This window comes from Ovis canadensis, chromosome 15, assembly GCF_042477335.2.
Source record: "Ovis canadensis isolate MfBH-ARS-UI-01 breed Bighorn chromosome 15, ARS-UI_OviCan_v2, whole genome shotgun sequence".
Lineage (NCBI taxonomy): Eukaryota > Metazoa > Chordata > Mammalia > Artiodactyla > Bovidae > Ovis > Ovis canadensis.
Window position 1 is genome coordinate 80,659,107 of NC_091259.1, and position 15,914 is coordinate 80,675,020.

At 48.6% G+C, this 15,914-nt stretch overlaps 1 long non-coding RNA gene across 1 annotated transcript in view; it reads right to left on the reverse strand.

Annotated features, from left to right (window-relative positions):
* LOC138420633 (uncharacterized) overlaps nucleotides 1–11,731 on the reverse strand; it is a 70,620-nt gene extending 58,889 nt beyond the window's left edge. Inside the window, exons 1-4 of the long non-coding RNA XR_011249254.1 lie at nucleotides 11,038–11,731; nucleotides 9,069–9,181; nucleotides 7,758–7,842; nucleotides 6,452–6,659 (exon numbers count right to left, since the gene is read on the reverse strand). This is a non-coding gene — a long non-coding RNA (uncharacterized lncRNA). The remainder of the gene's footprint in view (nucleotides 1–6,451; nucleotides 6,660–7,757; nucleotides 7,843–9,068; nucleotides 9,182–11,037) is intronic.
* Nucleotides 11,732–15,914: the final 4,183 nt, after the last annotated feature.

Consider the following 15,914-nt stretch of genomic DNA (forward strand, 5'->3'; position numbering starts at 1 on the left):
ATGGGAGGGGGCCACATAATCGTGGTTGCCTTGCTTTTGATCTAAAACCAGGGACTCCCAATGACCCCAGCCTCCAGCCTGCTGTCTTCCTATCCGTTTCCCTGGGATGAATTTTTTTTTCTCCCCTTCCAAATATTTTCAGCATTAAAAATATATATATATAAAGCCAAATCCTGAAATCCTAACACAGTATAAAGCCAAGACAGGAGGAAAAATAACAAGGGATAAAAGCTCTCAGTCCCAGCCGCAGACAAGAACCCACTCTGACGTCCTTGGGCGCCCGGAGCGGTTAACCCTCTGCTGACCGTGGGGAAGCCACTGGCTCCCTGCCTCCCTGCCTCCCCTCGGCCCCGCCCACTTTCAGCGGAGGACCCGGTGGGGGGGGGGGCGGGGGCGGGGGGGGGGCGGTGTTTGCCTTCGGACCGGCTATAGATAGATGGAGTTAGTTCTCCATCTTTTGCCAAATCCTACACGAGCTCCTCTGCACCCTCCCCGCTACTCCCACCCCCACCACCAAAGCTTTTGTCTCAGCGCCTCCTTCCTACACCAGTCGAAGAAATTTCCCCGGTGAAACTGAACCATCCGCCTGACTGCTTTGAGGACACTCACTGCTTGTGAGTGCTTCTCACCATCACTTGCCTTCTTCCTCACACACCCTCTCCCCATGTGCGAGAGACAGGTACGAGCCTTCTGCAGCCCATCTTTGTATCACTAGTGACAGCTTCTATCGTCCTGTGGGCAGAAAGCAAGTGGACAAAGGACCCCAGAGGATTTAAGCCACACCCCTTGACGGCCTCTGACAGCCCCCCAACCCTACCCCACCCCACCCCACCCCAAGCCAGCCTCCTCCAAGGAGAACAGAACAGAGAATCCTTTCAGAGCCACTCTTTTCTTAAGCAAATGCCAAGTCGACAGTACAGCTTACCTTTGGGAGAAGCGTTTTCACCACCCCATTAAAACTGCATTTGTCTCAATTTTTAAACAAAAGGGAATTGGGGTTGAGGTTCCCCAAACCCCAGGACAGCTTGGTGAGATAAGAGGGCCTGCCACCATGCAGGAGGCTAGAGAGATTCTCTGACAAAGTATGACTAGAAGGCATTCAGATCCGCCCTCGCCCTGCCCCATGCCAGAGGATCCCCCAGTGGGTCTCACATGCCAGGCTGGAACCAGGTGCTAAGGCATTGCAGTGAACTGGGGTGAAGCTCCAATGAAGCTCACACCCGGACTGGACAGAACACATGGGAAAGCAACCTCTCAGGCCCAAGGCTGCAGTTGTTATGACTTAGGGCATGGATCAGCACCAGCTGGTTTGTTCAAGTCCCTTGTTGGGAGTGGGGTGGGGGTGCCTGAGAGATGGAGAGGGAGACTTAAGAGAGGAAGAAGTATTACGGATGCTGGGAGCTTTCTTGAGAGCTTCTGTCCAAGTGCCAGCACAGAGGCTTCCCTGGTGGCTTGGTGGTAAAGAATCCACCTGCCAATGCAGGAGACACAGGTTTTATCCCTGGACGGGGAAGATCCCACATGCCTCAGAGCAACTGAACCTGTGCGCCACCACTGTTAAGCCTGTGCTCATGAATCGAGGCGAATTGGAAGAGGTCAAACAGGAGATGGCAAGGGCGAACGGAGACATTCTAGGAATCAGCCAACTAAAATGGACTGGAATGGGTGACTTTAACTCAGATGACCGTTATATCTACTACTGTGGGCAGGAATCCCTCAGAAGAAATGGAGTAGCCATCATAGTCAACAAAAGAGTCCAAAATGCAGTACTTGGATGCAATCTCAAAAACGACAGAGTGATCTCTGTTCATTTCCAAGGCAAACCATTCAATATCACAGTTATCCAAGTCTATGCCCCAACCAGTAACGCTGAAGAAGCTGAAGTTGAACGGTTTTATGAAGACCTACAAGACCTTTTAGAACTAACACCCAAAAAAGATGTCCTTTTCATTATAGGGGACTGGAATGCAAAAGTAGGAAGTCAAGAAACACCTGGAGGAACAGGCAAGTTTGGCCTTGGAATGCGGAATGAAGCAGGGCAAAGACTAATAGAGTTTTGCCAAGAAAATGCACTGGTCATAGCAAACACCCTCTTCCAACAACACAAGAGAAGACTCTACACATGGACATCACCAGATGGTCAACACCGAAATCAGATTGATTATATTCTTTGCAGCCAAAGATGGAGAAGCTCTATACAGTCAGCAAAAACAAGACCAGGAGCTGACTGTGGCTCAGATTATGAACTCCTTATTACCAAATTCAGACTCAAATTGAAGAAACTAGGGAAAACCACTAGACCATTCAGGTATGACCTAAATCAAAGCTTATGATTATACTGTGGAAGTGAGAAATAGATTTAAGGGCCTAGATCTGATAGATAGAGTGCCTGATGAACTATGGAATGAGGTTCGTGACATTGTACAGGAGACAGGGATCAAGAGCATCCCCATGGAAAAGAAATGCAAAACACCAAAATGGCTATCTGGGGAGCCCTTACAAATAGCTGTGAAAAGAAGAGAGGTGAAAAGCAAAGGAGAAAAGGAAAGATATAAGCATCTGAATGCAGAGTTCCAAAGAATAGCAAGAAGAGATAAGAAAGCCTTCTTCAGTGATCAATGCAAAGAAATAGAGGAAAACAACAGAATGGGAAAGACTAGAGATCACTTCAAGAAAATCAGAGATACCAAGGGAACATTTCATGCAAAGATGGGCTCGATAAAGGACAGAGATGGTATGGATCTAACAGAAGCAGAAGATATTAAGAAGAGGTGGCAAGACTACACGGAAGAACTGTACAAAAAAGATCTTCACAACCCAGATAATCATGATGATGTGATCACTAATCTAGAGCCAGACATCCTGGAATGTGAAGTCAAGTGGGCCTTAGAAAGCTATGTATGAACAAAGCTAGTGGAGGTGATGGAATTCCAGTTGAGCTGTTTCAAATCCTGAAAGATGATGCTGTGATAGTGCTGCACTCAATATGCCAGCAAATTTGGAAAACTCAGCAGTGGCCACAGGACTGGAAAAGGTCAGTTTTCATTCCAGTCCCAAAGAAAGGCAATGCCAAAGAATGCTCAAACTACCACACAATTGCACTCATCTCACATGCTAGTAAACTAATGCTCAAAATTCTCCAAACCAGGCTTTAGCAATACATGAACTGTGAACTCCCTGATTTTCAAGCTGGTTTTAGAAAAGGCAGAGGAACCAGAGATCAAATTGCCAACATCCGCTGGATCATGGAAAAAGCAAGAGAGTTCCAGAAAAACATCTATTTCTGCTTTATTGACTCTGCCAAACCCTTTGACTGTGTGGATCACAATAAACTGTGGAAAATTCTGAAAGAGATGGGAATACCAGACCACCTGACCTGCCTCTTGAGAAACCTATATGCAGGTCAGGAAGCAACAGTTAGAATTGGACGTGGAACAACAGAGTGGTTCCAAATAGGAAAAGGAGTACGTCAAGGCTGTATATTGTCACCCTGCTTATTTAACTTCTATGCAGAGTACATCATGAGAAACGCTGGACTGGAAGAAGGACAAGCTGGAATCAAGATTGCCGGGAGAAATATCAATAACCTCAGATATGCAGATGACACCACCCTTATGGCAGAAAGTGAAGAGGAGCTAAAAAGCCTCTTGATGAAAGTGAAAGAGGAGAGTGAAAAAGTTGGTTTAAAGCTCAACATTCAGAAAATGAAGATTATGGCATCTGGTCCCATCACTTCATGGGAAATAGATGGGGAAACAGTGGAAACAGTGTCAGACTTTATCTTTGGGGGCTCCAAAATCACTGCAGATGGTGATTGCAGTCATGAAATTAAAAGACGCTTACTCCTTGGAAGAAAATTATGACCAACCTAGATAGTATATTCAAAAGCAGAGACATTACTTTGCCAACAAAGGTCCATCTAGTCAAGGCTATGGTTTTTCCTGTGGTCACGTATGGATGTGAGAGTTGGACTGTGAAGAAGGCTGAGTGCCGAAGAATTGATGCTTTTGAACTGTGGTGTTGGAGATGACTCTTGAGAGTCCCTTGGACTGCAAGATCCAACCAGTCCATTCTAAAGGAGATCAGCCCTGGGATTTCTTTGGAAGGAATGATGCTAAAGCTGAAACTCCAGTACTTCGGCCAACCTCATGAGAAGAGCTGACTCATTGGAAAAGACTCTGATGCTGGGAGGGATTGGGGGCAGGAGGAGAAGGGGATGACAGAGGATGAGATGGCTGGATGGCATCACTGACTCAATGGACGTGAGTCTGAGTGAACTCCGGGAGATGGTGATAGACAGGGAGGCCTGGCGTGCTGCGATTCATGGGGTCGCAACGAGTCGGACACAACTGAGCGACTGAACTGAACAAGAACCAGAGAGCAGCAGTTACCGAGCCCACATGTCACAACTACCGAAACCGCTGCAGCCCCAGAGTCTGCTCAGCAATAAGAGCAGCCAGTACGGTGGGACGCCTGCAGGCCCATCTGGAGAGCAGCCCCTACTCGCGGCAACTAGAGAACAGCCCGCAAGGAATGAAGACTTAGCACCGCCAAAAATAAATAAATTATGGGGGAAAAATAGTGTCAGCAGAAAAACCATTTATTCATTCTTTTCAAACCATGTGGACTGCATCCTGGCCACTTGTCCTGAGGATGCGAATCTGTGATAAATCAGACACAGCCCTTGTCCTCAGGAACGCTGCCTAGTGTCAATGACTCCACACCAAGGATCTAGTTTCCAGTTTCCAACCTTAATTTCCCGCTCAGTTTCTACATCTGTAAAATGGATGTACCAGATTCTTTATTACATTATGGAGCAGTGAGAAGAAGAGCTGAAAGTTTATTCTTCAATTTGAATTAAAATATAATGGACGTGAGTCTGAGTGAACTCCGGGAGTTGGTGATGGATAGGGAGGCCTGGCGTGCTGCGATTCATGGGGTCGCAAAGAGTCAGACACGACTGAGCGACTGAACTGAACAGAATGCCAATAAATTGTTAAAATATTAAACAGTTAAAATAATAAATTTATGTATCTTTTACTACTCAATTTCAAATATGTACATGTGATTGTGATTTATAGTAAGAAATAAATATTTGGACTTCTGACACATAGCTCCTAAAACATTTGGAATTCTCTAAAAGAATTAGGAGAAGGCAATGGCAACCCACTGTAGTACTCTCGCCTGGAAAATCCCATGGATGGAGGAGCCTGGTATCCTGCAGTCCATGGGGTCGCTAGGAGTCGGACATGACTGACAGACTTCACTTTCACTTTTCACTTTCATGCATTGGAGAAGAAAATGGCAACCACTCCAGTATTCTTGCCTGGAGAATCCCAGGGACAGGGGAGCCTGGTGGGCTGCCATCTATGGGGTCGCACAGAGTCAGACACGACTGAAGCGATTTAGCAGCAGTAGCAGCAGCAAAAGAGAATTAAAGGGGAAAGGACCATCTTTTGTTATTCATCACTAACCCCTATAAACCACACCTGAGTTTGTTAATGAGGTGACTATTGGAAAACCCCTTAGGATGGCAGCTGGTTGCCAGGGGAACCAATGTTTTAGAGGGCTGGAACTTTCAGCCCCTGACCTGACCTCCAAGGAAGGGAGAAGGGCTGGAGGTTGAGTTAATCGTGAACGGCCAATGATTTGATCAACCATGCCTAAGTAATGAAGGCTCCATACATAAGCGATAGTTTGGGGTCCTGGGTGCCTCCAGGTGGCAGAATACGTGGAACAGTTGGGAGGCTGGTGGGCCAGGGGAACAGTCCGGCTGTACACCATAGGCCTTCAGGGCCTGCACCTGCCCAGCCTCAAGTCCAAACCAAAAGCCTGGAGTCAGTGAGAGAGACATCAATGGTTTAATGGATGAGGGATCTTAAGCGGCTGGAGCAACGCCCCACTGTGCCGAGAGGCAGTTTTCACTCCTGGCCGGGAAGGGGGGTACCTAGGTTACCAGTTATAGGGGCAGTGGCATCAGGTTGGCGCATTCACTTGCCTCACCTTCAGAAAAACACGAATCAGCATTCAAACAACTAGGACCCTTTGATAAAGGTCAAAACCAGAAAAACAGAACAGGACTTGCATTCGTGGACAAGGCACCTGCACACACCCAAGACAGAAGCCAACCTGACAGCAAGACTCACTGTGATGCCATACCAGAGACTTTACTCTCTTGGTGGCCCCCATCCCTCAAGGACAGCCACCGCAGGGCCCCCCATAGGAGGGGGTGGCTACCCCGGGACCCTTCGGCCCCTGCAGCTTTCCATTCCCCGTCCTTGTGTCCCAACATCTCGGCGCTCTCGGGGGGTTCCTCCGTCTCCTGGCTGCCCCGCCAGTTGTTGGCCTGCACCGCACAGGTCTACAAGGCCTGGACTTGCCCAGCTTCAGGACCAAAGAGCCCAGAGTCAGCAACAGAGATGTCAACAGCTTAATGAATGGGGGATCCTACCTTTCTGAAGCGATGTCCTGGAACAACACCCCACCGTGCGTGGAAAACATCGACAGGCAGGCCAGGTGAGCAGTCTTCACTCCCCGGAGGGAGGGGGAGGTAACCAGTTACAGGGTGAAGTGATGTCAGGTGGGCTCAATCTATGATGTCAGGTTGGAACAATCACTAGCTGGGGTGGGGGTGGGGCAAACATGTAGGCGGGTCAGTCCTGTAAATAGGGTATAGATGAAGCACGCACTGGTTGGCAAGGGATGTACAGAGGGCAAGAGAACAGCCATCTTGGATGGCATGATCATACAGAAAGGCTTGGAAGCTCCACATCGCCCCCCCCCAACACACACACACACACACACATACTTTGCCCTTTGCAACTCTTTGATCTGGCTGTTCCGAGCTATATACTTTTATAATAAACCAATTATCTAGTTAAGTAAGGGCTTCCCTGGTAGCTCACACAGTAAAGAATCTGCCTGCAATGCAGGAGACCTGGGTTTGATTCCTGAGTTGGGAAGATCCCCTGGAGAAGGAAATGGCAACCCACTCCACTATTCTTGCCTGGAGAATCCCATGGACAGGGGAGCCCAGCAGGCTACAGTTCATGGGGTCGCAAAGAGTCGGACACGACTGAGAGACTAACACACATCAGTAAGTAAGCTGTTTTCCTGAACTCTGAGATGTTCTAACAAATGATCAAACACAAGGAAGGGTCATGGGAGCCTCTGATTTATAGCCAGAAGGTGAGAAGCACAGGTGATAACCTGGACTTGGTGACTGGCACCGAAGCGGGGAGCGGTCTTGCGGGACTCAGCCTTAACCTGTGGGGCCTATGTTAACTACAGGCGGTTAATGTCAGAATTGAGTTGAATTGTAGGGCACCCAGCTGATGTCTGCAGAGTTGAAGAACTGCTTGGTGGGGAAAAACCCACACACTTCTGGTGTAAGAAGTATTCAGTGAACACTGAATAAAGAAAACAAGTGTTCTCCTTTCCATATTTAAAATAGGACCCATTGAAGGCCAGTTTAGCATGCTAGTATGAATCATAGGGCTGAGCAAGGAGTAGGTGTGCAGGGCACGCTTAATGGATGGTGCTGTGCCAGGGGGTCAGATTTGCATCCAGAACAAAGGCTCTCAGAATTCAGAGGGAGTTCACCTGGGGTCAGGTCAGCCTAAAGGTGATCTCCGATCTAGCCCACCCACACACTAGGCAGACCTCCTCCAACACGTGTTGTAAATTCAAAAACACACAGGAGTCAGGTGCGTCCCATAAATGAGAGAGGAGGCCCTAGAAGAGGGCATACGACATACCTACATATCTTAAGGGAGTCACCACAGCTCAGCTCCGTTACTGATATCCAAGACTGTCGACTAAATGCTGCCGGATCTTCCAACTCTGCAAAAATCAAGCAAGCAAACGAGCTGAAAGTCTAGATTTTTAAATAAAAAATCTCCCAATGCATTGTGGACTCAGTGAAATTTTAAAAAACCGACAACATTGTAGCCCAAACAACACACCTTGGGATTTAAAATCCATCCAGCCCAATTTGAAAAGTCTGTTCTCTCAATTCTAGGAGAATTTCACATACCATCTACCTGGATGGCTAGTCAAGATTTTCCTGAATGCCTCTGATGACAGGGGAGCTCATTACTTAATTTATTGGCCAATTCTAATTGTTAGGAAAAAAAAATTTTTTTTTTTTTTGGCCCTGAAGCATGTGGGATCTTATCTCCCCAACCAGGGATCAAACCTGCAACCCCTGTATTGGAAGGTGGAGTCTTAATCACTGGCCTGCCAGGGAAGTCCCAGGAAGATGTTAAATAGAAATTTACCTCCTTGCAACTTCCTCTCACTGTGTTCCTACAACCACCCATGTTCCCTCCCCATCTTAACTAAGAGAACAGCTACCCACCAGGGTCATCAGTGCCAGTTCCCTCCAGAAACTAAATCTTACATCTCAAAATGAGGATAATAATAGCCAACATCATTTATTGAGCACATATATGCTGGACGCTATTCTAAGCACTCTACATGTATTAATTCTGTCATCCCTCCTGAGAACCCTGTGAGAGATTCTATTACAAATACATTTTACAGACAGGAAAACTGTGGACAAATGATGCTAAATAATGTCCAAGTCACACAGCTAGTAAGTGGCAGAGCCACGCCTGGAACACAGACAGCCTGACTCCAAAGGGGATGCTCTTAACACTGCAGCACTTGTACAGGGACCATCACGCTCATTCAATAACTGTCTGTTGATGTGAAGTAAAACAATACCAACTCTTTCTTCTGGAACATGAACATCATGAACAGGTCTCTATCACATCGGCATTAGAGACAAGTTCCACCATATTCAAAGACGTGAAAGATGAGAAGGGAGAAATAATGGGCTTTGATCATGGAGAATCAAGTTAGACACAGTGCAGAATTTCCCGATGTGAGGGCTTTACACCACTGGAATACAGAATGAAAAGTTGTGCTTGCTTGCTTGGGGATCCATTTAAAAAGGAAAGGAAGGAAGAAAGAGGGGACTAATGTTTCTGGATGGCTCTTCTGTCTGAAGCTATCCAGAAGCAAAGACAAGTTTTATTAAGAAATATGGCTTCTGAGAAACTTGCCTTCTTCCAGTTTCTCTTCCTCATGGGTTTCCTTATGGGAGGCAGAACGATGATCATCTGGGTATTGGAGCTTACTGTGGTCTCAGGCCCTGAAGGATCCTGGACTGAGGACACTGGAAGCAAAGAGATCAAAGATTCACAGATCAAACCCCATATCCTAAAATATAACTACATGAGTCAAAAATTGACACAGTGTATGGTTATGCCAATCAAGATGGTTGTTCTCTTGCTCTCTGAACATCCCCTGCTCAACCAGCCCCTGCTTCTCTCACATGAGGATGCAATCCTCTTAATTATAGGACTTAATTATTCCATGGTAATTCACAAGCCCACCTGATGTCAATACCCCTGTAAATGGTAACCTCCTTCTCCCCTAGTAGGGAAGACTGCTGCTGTGTCCTGCCCACTGTTCTCCACACATGATGCAATGTCGCTCCAGGAGCTTTTGTGAGTGATCCCCCTGTCTAATAAACCACTGATGTCTTGGTCACTGTCTCTGGGCTCTTTCTTCCATCTTGAGGTTGAGCAGGCCTGTGGGGTGCAGCCCACACACAGAATACCCAGAATGAGTATCTTAGTGTGGGAAATGGCTGAAGAAGCAACCTCTTCTCATCCAATCTCCCACTCACAACAAGAATTCTTTCCACTATGTTCCAGACAGATGGGCACTCACCCATCATAGCTCCTGGATCAGCCCTCACACCCTGGAAAACAGGTGAAGTGAATTACAGATAGTTGGTGCAGGAAAATCTAGAGTCGGACTGAAGGCGAAGGCCTTGGGAAAGAAAAGTTAGGGAGACAAAAGAATCTGCTATGGCAATTTCTCAGCAGGGACCTTTCGTGCATGTCCATGTGAACATGGGACAATTTTAAATAAAGCTAGATGGATGCAGTTTGGGAAATCTGGAGCAGTCCATCCTAATCCTATTGCTGAGCTCATTTTTTCCAACACTGTGATAAACTGGATTATATTTCTCTGCTCCACTGATGTTAGACTTGGCCTTCCCATTTGTTTTGGTGAAACGAACACGGGTAGAGTCAATAGCGCACCAGTTCGGAGTCACGGTTCTTAAAAGGCATGGGGTGGGGGTGCTTCTGCCCCTCCCATGAGCTCCTGGCGTTCACCATGAGAAGAACACACCCTGAGTGACTCCTGTTTCCAGGCGGTGGTGGTGGTTTAGTCATTAACTCGTGTCCAACTCTTGCGACCCCATGGACTATAGCCTGCCAGGTTCCTCTGTCCACGGAATTCTCCAGGCAAGAATACTGGAGTAGGTTGTCATTCCCTTCTCCAGGGGGTCTTTCTGACCCAGGGATCAAAGTCAGATCTCCTGCACTGCAGGCGAATACTTTACCACCTAAGCCACCAGAGAAGCCCTTGTTCCCAGGAAGATGAGAGAAAACAGACCAGACCTGAACCCAGTACACATCCTGGGGCCAAACTTGGTCAACCTGCAGCCTGAAGCAGAACTGACCCGGGTGCGTGTGTGTTCGTCGCTCAGTCACATCCGACTCGTGCAACCCCGTGGGCTGTAGCCTGCCAGGCTCTATCCATGGGATTTCCCAGGCAAGAATACCGGAGTGGGTTGTCATTTCCTTCTCCAGGGGATCTTCCCGACCCAGGGACTGAACACAGGTCTCCTGCATCCCAAACACCTCACAAACCCATGAGTGAGAAAAACTTAATGCTAAATAGCATAAGCCCCTGAGTTTAGGGATGGTTTGTCATACAGCATTATTGTAACAAGAGCTGACAGACACAGACGACTATCAGTGAACTGAGCATCTGCTGTTTTTGTCGCCCACCCGTTATTCTTGTCACCATCTTTTCATGCCTCCTCTAGGCCACCTCCTCTCCATCTCTCAGTCCTGTGCTTTGGGTGGGGAAACTCACCCACAATACACACGCCTTTGGCCTTTTATCAATGGAGCACCACAGTCCCCAAACCACAATTTGTTCAGGAAATACCTGTGCCAGGATTGCTGGAAGAGGTACAGATGTTCTTTCCCAATGGACTTGTATCCAGGCAGGTGCAAGATTGGAAAGTCTGGAGCCATCTTACCACGAGACTGAAGGAGCCCATATGAGAAAGGAGCCAGCCAAGGAGAAAGCAGAACCTAGACCTGGAGAAGGGCTTCCCAGGTGGCACTACTGCTGCTGCTGCTGCTGCTGCTGCTGCTGCTGCTGCTGCTGCTAAGTCGTTTCAGTCGTGTCCGACTCTGTGCAACCCCGTAGACGGCAGCCCACCAGGCTCCCCCGTCCCTGGGATTCTCCTGGCAAGAACACTGGAGCGGGTTGCCATTTCCTTCTCCAATGCATGAAAGTGAAAAGTGAAAGTGAAGTCGCTCAGTCATGTCTGACTCTTAGTGACCCCATGGACCGCAGCCTATCAGGCTCCTCCGTCCATGGGATTTTCCAGGCAAGAGAACTGGAGTGGGGTGCCAGGTGGCGCTAGTAGGTAGTAAAGAACCCGCCTGCCAATGCAGGAGACATAAGAGACACGGGTTCTATTCCTGGGTGGGGAAGATCCCCTGGAGGGCATGGCATCCCACTCCACGATTCTTGCTTGGAGAATCCCATGGACAGAAGAGCCTGCTGGGCTACAGTTCATATGGTTGCAGAGAGTCAGACACGACTGAAGTGATTTAGCACACACAGGGAGAGAGAGTGAAACCAGATGTCTGCTTTAAGCCCATACATGAAGCCACTGCTGAGGGTGACTCTGCCCTATGGACTTTCCAGTTAAATGAACTGAAAAAATAAAAAACCCTTTTTAGATTAAGCCAGCTAGGCTGAATTTTCAGTTACTTGCAACTGAAATATTCCTGACTGTTTAGAAGAGTTGCCTTCCAACTAACCAACCCAGATACAAATCTCCCTTGGGTGACTCGGTCCTCAGGAAAATACTGCTCTAGGGGATACAGGGGGGTGGGAAGCATCAGGCCATGAGCACTGCCCTTCAGGTATTTACGGCACCAGGAAGGAAGAGCCGAACCACTGCAAAAGGTTTAACTAACTGTTCTACACATCAATAACATGCATTTGCCACCTAGACATCTTGGTTTACCATTGTCCCTCCTTTAACACCTAAATTAGGACAGAACATCAAAGAAGTGGGTGGGAATGAGGCTTTTACTGACCAGGCTTACCAAGAGACACAGCAAGGGTGGCAGAGACTTAGGTGACTATCAGAACCATCTAAAGACATCCCCTGAAACTCCTCCATGAACAAAGGCTGAACTCTTGCAAGGCTTGACATCTGCAGGGGTCACTCTGGTAGCCCCCAGCCCCTAGGCACAGCCGCACAGATCCATCACTATTCAACCTGCAAGGCATCAAGGACCTCACAGCAATTTGCTGATTTGTTGTTGCTGTTGTTTTCTTTTACAGTACTTACAGAAGACTTTACAAAGTACTTTCCCAGTACTTAAAACAAAGTTGTTTAGGGTAACCTGGGTCCATTTCCTCCGGGAAGACACATAACAACCAATCAGCACCCTTCCCCTAGTGACAGCCCTTTGAAACAGGGCTGGAGGCGAGCCCCTAAAGAGAGATCCATATATGTGAAGGGACAGTGGAAGAAGGATTCCACACCACACTACGCAGACTTAGGGGGCAAACTTGTTGGACCAGGCAGTTTCATATCTCCATGACTGTGGCCAATGAGGTTCTCTCTACAGGAATACCCTCCCCTGCTTTGTCTGCTTACCTGCCCAAGTTCTAATCTACTTTTGCAATCAGTCCAAGCATCACCACCTCCAGAAAGCCATGGTAGATTGTATTTTTGGTCCATATATTCCCCACCCCTCCCAACTGGTCTGACCCTGTAGAGAGATTATACTTTCTGCTCTATTTACGGCCAACTTATCCACATGACTTGCCTTGGTCAGTGCAGCATGAGTGAGAGTGTTATATTCTACTCTAGAGCAGAAGCCACCACATGGCTCTGCCATCTCTCTTTTCTCTTTGCCAAAATCACTGCAGATGGGGACTATAGCCATGAAATTAAAAGATGCTTGCTCCTTGGAAGCAGAGGAGGCAATAGCACCCCACTCCAGTACTCTTTCCTGGAAAATCCCATGGACGGAGGAGCCAGGTGGGCTGCAGTCCACAGGGTTGCTAACAGTCGGACACAACTGAACGACTTCACTTTCACACATTGGAGAAGGAAATGGCAACCCACTCCAGTGTTCTTGCCTGGAGATCCCAGGGACAGGGGAGCCTGGTGGGCTGCCATCTATGGCGTTGTACAGAGTCGGACACGACTGAAGTGACTTAGCAGCAGCAGCAGCAGCTCCTTGGAAGAAAAGCTATGACAAACCTAGACAGCATATTAAAAAGCAGAGACATTACTGACAAAAGTCCATCTAGTTAAAGCTATGGTTTTTCTAGTAGTCATGTATGGATGTGAGAGTTAAACTATAAAGAAAGCTGAGCACTGAAGAATTGATGCTTTTGAACTGTGGTGTTGGAGAAGACTCTTGAGAGTCCCTTGGACTGCAAGGAGGTCCAACCAGTCCATCCTAAAGGAAATCAGTCCTGAATACTCATTGGAAGGACTGATGATGAAGTTGAAGCTCCAATATTTTGGCCACCTGATGCGAAGAACTGACTCACTGGAAAAGCCCCTGATGCTGGGAAAGGTTGTAGGGGGTAAGAGAAGGGGATGACAGAGGATGAGATGGTTGGATGGCATCACGACTCGATGGAATGAGTTTGAGCAAGCTCTGGGAGTTGGTGATGAACAGGGAAGCCTGGCGTGCTGCAGTCCACGGGGCTGCAAAGAGTCAGCACGACTGAGCAACTGAACTGAGAGCAGAAGCCACTGCATGGCTCTGCCATCTCTCTTTTTTCTCTGCCATTAAGACCAGCCAGACCCACGTAGGGACAGCACTTTTACCTTTGGTTCTAGAATGAAGGGAACATGAAGCAGAACCACAGGCGACCTCTGATGGACAGGCATGCAAATAAATAATACCTCCTTTGTTTTTAGCTACTTGAGTCACTGGAGTCATTTGTTACTGCAGCTCTATGTAGCCCAAGCTGACAGATACACTTCCCAGGGCAGATTTCAGCAACTGCATCCCCTATGTTATCATTGCATCTCATAAGCAATCCAGTTACATCAATTATTTCACTGTAATAAAATCATTCATTGTCTTCTCAGTGGACACAAAACTCCTCCCCGACAGAGGCAGTGTCATTTTAACTAGGTTTCCCCAGTGCCTTGCACAAGGCGTGGAACACAGTAAGCCACCAAGAAACATGAGTAAATAAATGATCAAAGGATCCTAAAGCTCCGTACTGCCCTTTCCTCCTCCAGGAATGAAGCCCTCTCCTGAGGCCTTTTGCATGTTTGCACATAAGTCCCCGTTTTCAAGGTGATACCAGGTGACAAAATTAAATCAAAGAACAAGCTGCTGCTGAACTGTATGAAACTACCATCCTGAGTAACACGAATTCGGAGGAGCATGACCGGGAGGATAGAGGGCCTTCTGAAGGGTGTTCTCAAGTTTCTAATGTCCAAGGCAACCAGATTCAACAACCCTAGCAGGCTGGAGCAGAGGAGGGCGCAGTGGACGCTGAGCCTTCCACTCAGACTTCTCTTTGGGGGCTGATAGAGCTTGTCGGCAAGGCTGTTTTCAAGAACCTATCCAGGTCAAGTTCTTAGCAGCTACGTCTGGAACCTGGAATCTCAACCCCAGGCCTGCTGCCTCTCTCCTAGAGAAACTTCAGCCTCAGGCAACTGCAACCTGGTAGAGAGGGCCCCACGAAAGTCTTTTAGGGCAGCATCCAGAATCACCCTCTGGCGAGGGGAGGGGCAAAAACACCTCCCACACAGTCCTGCCCTCTGAGTAAGCAAACACCTTCCAATGCAGGGCATTCCCAACTGGGAGAGCACAGGGTCTGATTTCTGAGTATCTCTTGCTTTTCATAATATTTATTTCTCACCCTACTTGTGTGTCCAACACACAACATCTTATCTCAGCTCCTGCGTCAGACGCACAGTAACCCAGAGGAGACAGACCTGGGCCAGGCCTTGCTGCCCAGTTACCAGGGGCAGCGAATGCGTCTTTTGGGGGGCTGAACGGAAGCAAACCACAATATTTACCCAGGGGGCGGACACGTGCTTGGGTGACCAACAAGGGGCGGGTGAAACGAGCTGGTGTTTAGGCTCCATCTCCTCCTGCGAAGCTCCTGTTTGTTTTTCCACTGCCCTGTTCGAAGCGGGGTGTACACCGAAGGCGCCCTGCGTACACTGTGTGTCACCCTGCTCGCGTCCGTGGCCCGCACCCATATGGACTCTAGAGGTGGGGGTCTGGGGAAGGGGCGCCCACAGGAAGAGATGGGAGATTTCGATGCTATTGAGGGCAAGCAAGTGCAGGATGGAGTGTCCTGAAGGATGGCTGGGGGCATGGGTGCGGGGGGGGGGGTGCTGGGCCTGGGAATGACCTAGTGTGGGAGGGGGCAGGAAAGTGGGGTGCCTGGCAGGTGCGGGGAGGCCCGAGGGTGGCCAGCTCAAGGGGTTAAGGCTGGGAGCCAACCTTCCCGCCCCCGCCCCCAAGTGCACGCTGCGGAATTTTGCCAGCACGAAGCAGAGTCACGAGCTGAGCCAGAGCAGCGGAGCGGGCAGGACATCATCAGCGCCGGGAGAGCACGCGCGCGTGGGTGGATGGGGGGAAAGGGCTGGGAAATGGAGGTGGGGGGGGGGGTCCTCGCATCCGACTGCCTCCGTCGCCGCCACCAGCCCGCCCGCCGCTCTAATTCCGCATCCCAGCTTCTGCTCACCCCAACCCTAGAAAAAACAACAACAACAAAAACCTAGAGTGTCCGGGAGAGACTGG